This window comes from Juglans microcarpa x Juglans regia, chromosome 2D, assembly GCF_004785595.1.
Source record: "Juglans microcarpa x Juglans regia isolate MS1-56 chromosome 2D, Jm3101_v1.0, whole genome shotgun sequence".
NCBI lineage: Eukaryota > Viridiplantae > Streptophyta > Magnoliopsida > Fagales > Juglandaceae > Juglans > Juglans microcarpa x Juglans regia.
Genome location: NC_054596.1, coordinates 13,212,090 through 13,221,187, shown reverse-complemented (window position 1 = coordinate 13,221,187; position 9,098 = coordinate 13,212,090).

The window sequence follows — 9,098 nt, the reverse complement described above, 5'->3', positions numbered from 1 at the left end:
GTTGGTTATCAAGCCTTCTGAATTACAGCAAACTACTGAGGATATGGAAAACGAGTCCCTGACTATTGCATCAAACGAGATGCTCGATTTGTATGGGGGTGATGGAGTCCAAACTATGATAAGATGAGCTTGAAGCTTTTGTCCCTATACTTGTTTATAGGCCTGATAAGAGTTTTCCAATTAGGCACAAGTAGTCCACAAAGAAGGTTCTATATGATCATAGAGTATTTTATTTCTATGCTTCTAGGTAAGATCAAGAATTACTATTGCAAACATCTGGAAATTGTATATGTCTTGACCTATTAATCTCAAAATTGGTATAGGATCAATTATCATTAGTATCCAATCAGAAATAAAGTTGATTGGCAGTGCATCCAAGTTCAAAAGTCAACTGCTTCGACTCCATAAAATCCTTCAAAATGAACTTTGGTTGAAGAGATGAAACAGAGATTCTTCTTCACAAACAAAGAGGGCAGAGCACTTCTTCATCTTGGAGATTAGAGAGAATATTCCTTATCCTCTCTCTGGTTGGAAGGATTTTTCAAATGATTTTCCAGATAAATAATTCGTGACGGTTGAGGATTTTTAACTTCCACATTTTTTCAATACTTGGCTTGGAAAGTTTTGCAACGGGGTTGAAAAACTTTTTGTTTCTAAATGATTTGTTTTAACAAAGAATTTCTCAGAGTAGTTTGGAATTTCGGAAATGCTCTTTGGTTCAAACAGGGATTGCAGTTTTTGGGTATCCCATTTTCTTTGTAATTGTATGATTAAATCGACTACCTTTAGGCAATGGAATGTCTCATTCATTTGCTGGGTCGGTCTTGGTTTAAAATTATTCAGTGTGGAAATCCAAGGATCAGATCAAATATTGACCAATAAACCATTAAAGATTTGGTAGCATTTACCTTTTAAAGTAAATCTCTAGTCTTTAGAATCCCTTTCCATAGCCCAGAATCCTGTGTTTTTGGTTGGCTTGTCCAAAAGCTTGTGGAGTTGAGGTATTTTGAGGAGAGTAATGTGTGCCAGATGCTACTGGTTGTATGACTCAATTCCCAACCAGTATTTGCCAATAATGCTTTATTTATACTTTGCATCCTTCTTAAACCAATACCACCTGAACTTTTTGGTTGATAGATGGATTTCTAGGATCTCAAAGTCAAGTTTTTCTTTCGGTCTTTGGAGAAGCCCCCACCTTAAATTTTTGAAACTAGTGTCTAGAGACTTGCAAATTGATTTTGGTAGAAAAAAGGATGACATTTGACAAGAGGGGATGGTGCTTACCACAATTTTGATTAGCATTCCACGATCCGCTTGCGAGAGTAACTTTGATTTCCAGCCCTTTAGTTTCTTTTAAATTTTTTCTTGTAATTCTTTGAATGAATCTTTTTTTCTTCAACCAAATGATGTTGGGAGTCCAAGGTACTTCATTATGGAGGATGATGATTTGTATGGAATGATCCATGAGATTCCACTCTTACCGCCTGATTGGTGTTTCGAGTGATGAAGATAGATGACTTATTTTGGTTAATCTTTTGACTTGACCATTCCTGTTACTTTCTTATACAATCCCAAATTTCTTTTGCATTCCTTTTGTTAGCTTTCTCAAAAATAATTAGATCATCTATAAATAAAAAATGTGAGATTTGGGGGCCATTTCTATGTAGACGAATCCTTTCAAAGGTACCTCTCAGTTCAACCCATGCTATCATTCTAGAAAAGGCTTCCGTGCATAATATGAAGAGAATATGTGACAAGGGGTCTCCTTGTCTAAGTCCTCTCTGTGCCGTGAAAAAGCCTCGAGGTGATCCATTTATAAGAATTGAGAATGAGGCATTGGTCACACATTCCTTTACCAAGTTCATCCAAACATTATTGAAGCCCAAATTCTTCATCATCGAAAATAGAAAATCTCACTCAATGTTGTTGAAGGCTTTTCCATGTCAATTTTGATTACCATGAGTCCTTTTTCCCTTATTTTGTTTTTTCAAATGATGAAAAATTTCATAGGTAATCATTGTGTTTTCTTTGATGATGAGCCCTAGAATAAACATTGTTTGAAGCAGGGAGATGATATTGTGGAGAGTAGATTTCAAACGAATTGCTAGGATTTTTTATATGATTTTGTATGCAACATTTCTAAGACTTATTGGGTGGTAATGATGGGGAGCACTTGGATTGGAAATTTTGGGATCAAGAGTTTTCCCCCGAAGAAAAAAATTATGCACTGCGGCTATGACCTCTTTATTTTATGATATTCCAATAATGTTTGAAAAAAGAGCAATCATTCCATCCGGACCTAGGCTTTGTGAGATGGAATTTATTTAGTGCTTCTACAATCTCACCTTCATTTGGTACAACATAGAGTTGGTCATTGACTTCATCAGTTATTTGTCTCTCAAACTGATCTTCATGGTTTTCAGGAATAGACGGGTTTGTTGTAGTATATATGGACTGAAAATTATTTATAAAAGCTGATTCAATAATATATTGGTCCATAGTCCAGTTACCTGGTCCCTGTTTGAGGGTGTCTATATCATTCATGTGCCTTCGTATTGTTGTTGAGAGATGGTAAAAGTTTGTTTTGAGATCCCCTTTTATAAGCCTGGAGACCCTTGAATTTTGCCGCTAAAGTGCTTCCTCATTTCTAAATTGCTGCTGAAGATAGTTTTGAAGGATTTTTTTTTTCTCTTTTTTTATTCTAAGGAGATGGAATGAGACATTGGAATTCCAACAGCTCCTTTTCAATTTTTTGGATATTAGTTTGAGCTTCTCCAAAGTGGATTTTGTTCCAATATTTGAGAGCTTCTTTGGTAGCTTTGATCTTCCTACAAAAAATATATGCAAGGGAACCACTGTAGTGCTTACTCCATGCTTCCTGAATTATGATATTGCTAAGTGGTTCCTGGGTCCATAATTCTTCAAATTTAAAAGAGCATGGTTTTTGTTGTTGAGTAACTGTATCTAAAAGCAACGGGTGATGATCAAATGTTGAGGAAACCAGATGCTGCAGCTTTGCATCCGGATATAATATCCTCCATTGGTGATTGGTTATTCCTCTATCTAGTCTTTTTCTAACGAGTGCACTTTCTTGCTGTTGTTGGACCATATGAATGAGGGACCTAAGAACCCAATATCAATTAGTCCGCTCCTACAGATGAGGACAGAACTGGACGGCTTTCGAATCTTTCCGATTGACTTAGGAGGGAGTTGAAGTAGCCTATGTAGAGCCATGGACCCGAAAATGCTTGATATATTAAATTCAGGTGAATCCAAAAATTTTCTTTTTGGTGCCATTGAGCAGGAGCATAAACGATTGTAATAAGCCAAGGATGGTGTGGAGGATCCGAGTAAACCATTAAAGCCATAGAGTTGAAATTAATATTTACATGTTCAACTTCTACACCAAGACGCCACAAAAACAGAAGACCTCCTTTGTACTTAGAGACTGACAAATGTACAAAATGGTGGAAACCAAGACTATTCACTATAGATATGGTGCATTCATTGGGCACCATGGTTTACGATAAAAAGATTAAATCCGGACTATATTTCCTAATATTTACCCTTATACTACAAATTGCCTTGGGTCGAGCTAAGCTCCTGCAATTCCATACAAGTGCTTTCATATTGAGGGTGGAGGTTGAGTGGAGGTCGCCTCTTTAGCTTTTTTGGATTGTTTAGTGGTGGTTGTTGGAGGTGGTACCTTGTGGTATGGAGTTGGTCGATTTTGAACTATTGTTTTCTTAACCTTGCCCGAGGAACTTAACTTTATTTCAAGGAGCATGGCTGGCTAGTGTTGAATCCTCAGAGGGATGCATGTTTGGATCAACAGCTTGCATAGGTTCATCTTCAAGTGCAATTTTTACTACAGTCGACAGTTGGGAAAAGTGTTGAAAGAATTTTTTTTTCTTGAGAGGTTTATTGTTCTCTAGTGACAATGAGAAATTCTGCCTCTTTGTGGGTTGGTTAAGTGTTTGAGGTGTTGTTGGTTTGGACACAAGTAGGAAATTTGTAAGATTTATTAGGAATGACTTTATGGGCTTTGGCTTGTGGATGTGTTCTTCTTCACTTTTCTGTAAACAAGAAGGTGTTTGGCTCCAGATCGTCTATTAGAAAATTTTGGGTGAAATTCCATGCTGCTTTGATACTAACATGCATTGCAAATTTGTTTAAAGGACGAGCAGCTATTAGACGACCAACCAAGGCAAGGTTGGATGTTTTCTGTGCTGCTTCAAATGCTGGTATGAGATTTAGATCTTGCCATGATGATGCCTTCGATTTGTGTTATCAGAGAGTCCAACTCGTGCCTATTCTGGTCCATTGAGAATGTTGGTAGTTGTTGTCTGATGTTGTAAAAGAGAAAGTAGTAGTGGAGAAGGTTTACTAAGAGGGATTTGGGAGTGAGTTTAACAGTTTGATATCAGAAGAAGGAAACTGAAAGGAAAAAACCACGTGGGAGGAAGTAGAGAAGAACACTAGGGAGTGAAGAGAGACTTTAGAGAGAGGGTGGCTACTTTTTCCCACACTATTCATGAACTTCATTTAATAATGCGAGTCCATAAATTGGGTTCGTACCTTTCCATTGGCCAAGTTTGGTTACTCAGCTATTTTGAAAACAGTTCTTCTAGGGGCAAGCGGGGTTGCACCCCTGTCGCGGCCTTGCCTGCCACGTCAACTTTTTTAATTTAAAAAAAAAAGCGAAAACATGCGAAGAAAGCGGGAAATGAAAATGAAATGGGTCTCCTCTCCATTTTCTTCTGAGCCTCTCCCCATCCCGAGCTTCTCCTCTCCATATAGATATGATCAATATGGGTGTTTTATCGCCGTTGTTCGATTTATGTACTAAGCTCTATATTCTTCTAGCCTGAGGAGGCTGCTCTACAGCACAGCGTACGAATTGCTGTACGAATAGATACTTCAACTTCTCATGTTTCTCCCTTTCTCCCTCTCTCTCTTGTGTCTGCCTTGATTTGATTCGTCTTGGGTGTTCGATTCCATTTCTTGGTATTCAGAATCGGGGGAAGCCATTGAATAAAGATCGAAAAAAAAAAAGTAAAGAGAATTGGCTCTGAGTCATGGTAGTCGTCGTGGGTGAGAGAGTGAGTGGTCGCGTTCATCCTCATGGGGGAGATAGCGACTGATCGACAGGTATATTATCCTCTGAAGTAGCTAGGTTCAGCAGCTATATCTGCTAAAATCTCACAAATGACTATACATTGAACTGAAATTTTCATTTGTTCCAGTGAGAGGAGAGTTTCTCTTCCAATTCTCACGTTTGTTTGCTGTCAGTTTGCATAGAGATTGTACATTGCTCACAAATTCAAGAAGCTTAGAAAAGTTGTTGGCTTTGAAGGTAGCAATTTTATTTTAGATTTTCATTTATTTTTCTTTAGTGTAGTTTGTGCACTTACGTTGGCACATCTAGAACAAAAATTACTAAAGCTCCTAAAAGAAAAAATTATATTAAAAAAAATATAATATATATATGTATCTATGCTGTAATTAATTCACCTAATTATTGGAGCAAATAGGTCAGCAATTGGGGAATTATCAGTAGCCACTTCAACTTCATATTCTAACAAATGATGTTACAGAGTTTGGACCACAAAAACAAGGAGCAACAGTTTTTGTAGGGAACCAACAGTTTTGGATTGTAGGGAAGAAGTTTTACAAAGATTCATCTTTATCATGAATGAGGTAATGGTTCAACTAGGTATATTCTTTGTTAGACTTATCTTCCCACTCAAGGCATGGTATAGTCTGTTGGGGTTTGATGTTTGTCTTGGATAATATACAAAAAAACAAAAAAAACAAAAGGTTTCTGCTTTAAATCTTATATCAAAGTCTTTTATATCTAATCAAATATGTACATGTTTGTATGCTTCCAAACAAAAGTAACTACAAAATTTAATTTTTGAGAAATTTATGTCCATTTTTCATAGAATAAGAGGTGATGGCTTTTATTGTCTTCATAAATAGTGGTAAATCTTACACCAGAACTCATTCCTGGTTATAATGACTCTACATTAATATATATTTTTATTGTTTACAGATGCATGTTGGGTTAGATGGATCACAGCCGATGGACTTTGGCTTGGATGGATCACAACCGCTGCAATAATATGATTAAATATACAAAAATGTCTAGCTTTTAGTATTATGTATTGTTCATATTTGTCTTATGCATTTAATGTACTTTTGTTTAATAATTGTATTGGACTTTGTCTTAAAGAGCATTATGACACCATTTATTGGTATTAGGACATTTTTACATTCATTTGATTACTGGGACATTCTATAATGGATGAATTTGATGGTTATGTGGACAGTTTGTTTACATGATGAGCTTATGGATGAATGGATGAATTTGATGGTTGCGTGGACAGTTTGTATTATATGACACTTGGATTTACTTTTCAGGACAATTGTATCACGCAGGCATGGGACTTTTTGCTTATAAAACTAGGACACTTTTAGTTTGTATTATACGGCACACAAGGATCTGTAACTTTTCAAATGCCCATATTGAAAACATAGCCTGAAAACTACATGTCAATTCTTGCAATTAAGTGACAAACGTGTGTGTTGTATTCCATGTCAGTTCTTGCAATTAACTGCAGCGTTTCTCTTCATTGAATTGGTAAAATACAAACTGTGAAATGCATTAGTCAAGCATTACAAATAAGCATTGATATCTATTCACTATTCCCTATGGCTAAACATAAACATTTGTAAGGAGGAAATACATACAAATGCATTAGTCAAGCATTACATCCTCTATCTTACCAAGAAATAACACAAAAGTAAAAGTTTGTCATATCCATACCCATGATCGAACCAATAAGCATAACATAGTATGCAATGTTGAACTTAATATATTTACATCAAGTACAAAGTCCAATACTTAGGTACTAACACTAGAGCAATTATTTAGATACTACCAAGTAACATGCAACTACAAATAAAAAAGTCCACGACACTTTCAGTAGTATGCGTCGACGCCTCATTTCAGTTTCTTGTTCCAGAAGCACCTTCTCTCTATTGGATACCACCAGCTCTCTCTTCTCGATTGCATCCACTCTTTTACGGAGCTCAGTCTTTGTCTTTTCCACCTCGTCCAGCATCTTCTCGAGCTCATTCTCCTTCCTTAACAGTTCATTGTTTCTTTCTTGAAGATGGAACTCAATCTCTTCATTACTATCTGCCCACTTGAAAAATGTACAGTATGGTAATCCCTAATCATTTTATACATATAACAAAAATATTAGATGTACAACATATTCATCATTATAATTTACAAATGATAGATGTACAAATAATGTAGTTGTCTTTGTATTGTACTTTGGACACCCTAAGAAGGGTCGTCCTAGATTTCTTGTAGTACTTGAATATCTCAATGTGGTATCAACCTTACAGAAGCAGTGTGCTTGTCCCAAAGTACCTTTTGTAAACGATGAAGAAGACATTGATGATGATGATAACGACATTCTAACATGATGTTTTATAAATTGTTACACGCGAAATCCAAAAAACTACATGGATTAAATTGGGTTCATGACTAATTCTGATGAACTGCATCAGATTGAAACTTGTGGGTAGATACTCTGGCCATAGGTATGCATTTTGGGTTGAAAAAGACACAATAACTCAGAAGAGTCACATGTAATTAAATCTGCAAAGTACTCACATTCTCATCTAAATATAATATACAATTTCTATATTTAACTCTTATCACTATTAATGGTTTGATCATGGTGCATATACAAAAATAATAGAAACACAGACATTTGTGCACATACATAGATTGGTTGTGACATAGAAATGCAGAAATGTTGTTTTTAATTCGCATGATAGTGACAATAACACCATCAATAACAAAGCATGTTTCACAAAGACAAAATGAGACATGTAAGCATGTTTCATCGAACAAAGCATATGCCCAACTATCAACTTGCGATAAGACTCATGCAGATTGAGAATGATAATGAATCCAAAGTAGCATTTCAACCAGGAATATGTTAAACAATCACAAAATTTAATTTTCATCCAGATCTCTGTGAAAACAAAAGATTCACCAAAGTATCATGCACTTATTATTATAAGTCAATAATTGTCTTGATAATCAAAAAGGCTGCTACCCCAAGTACTGGAGTATACGAAAAGATACAACCATCTAGAATAAGGGAAATAGGTCAAGAAAATCCTGGAATCTAAACATGAAGAGCATAAATTTGCAGCCATCCAAAATAGCCGACACGTATTGCGGGCCGTGGTAGAAATACTGAGATTAAAAAACAGTATCACATAGCAATACTTTCAACGCATGCGGCGTAGGAAGCAGATTGTTGATTATTTCCAACAACCATCAATAACACCATCAACCTCTACTTATAAAATTAAATTAAAAACAACACCACCAATCTCCAACAACCACTTCCAGAATATCCATACCCACAAAATTCATAAACCAACACCATCAACCTAATTTCTGAGTCGAGCTAATATGGAAACTTAATATAATATATATCACAGATGATGAAACTATAAACCAATACAACAATAACACCAACAACCTTTAATTATAAAATTAAATTAAAAACAACACCATCAATCCCCAGCAACCACTTCCAGAATATCCATACCCACGAAATTCAGAAACCATATAAACAATATTGTCGCTAAACAAAAACCTCAAATAAATTAGAAAACCACGACTCACAAAATCTGAAAAAGTCACAATACAGTACCAAATCTGAGAAACTCCCAAATAAAAAAATAGCAGAACTTCAAAATAAAATTGCAGCTATCAAAATTGGAAAATGGAACCTTACCTAGGAGCCAAACACTGTGTTAGCTCCTCTGTTCTCTCCCACGACTGTGTCGCTGGTGGCAGTGCAGGTATGGAGTGTATTTAAAGTTTTGAACTTTGAAAGGGTTAGGGTTTCGGGACTTTGTGGGAAGGGGATTTCAGACCAGTGGCTTCGTGGAATCATGGGTGTGGCTCAGTGGCTTCATGGAGAAAGATCGATGAATATGATGGAGAGGAAAGCCCCGAAACACTAACCCCATGGCTTGTGTCGGAGAAGAGAAGAGAA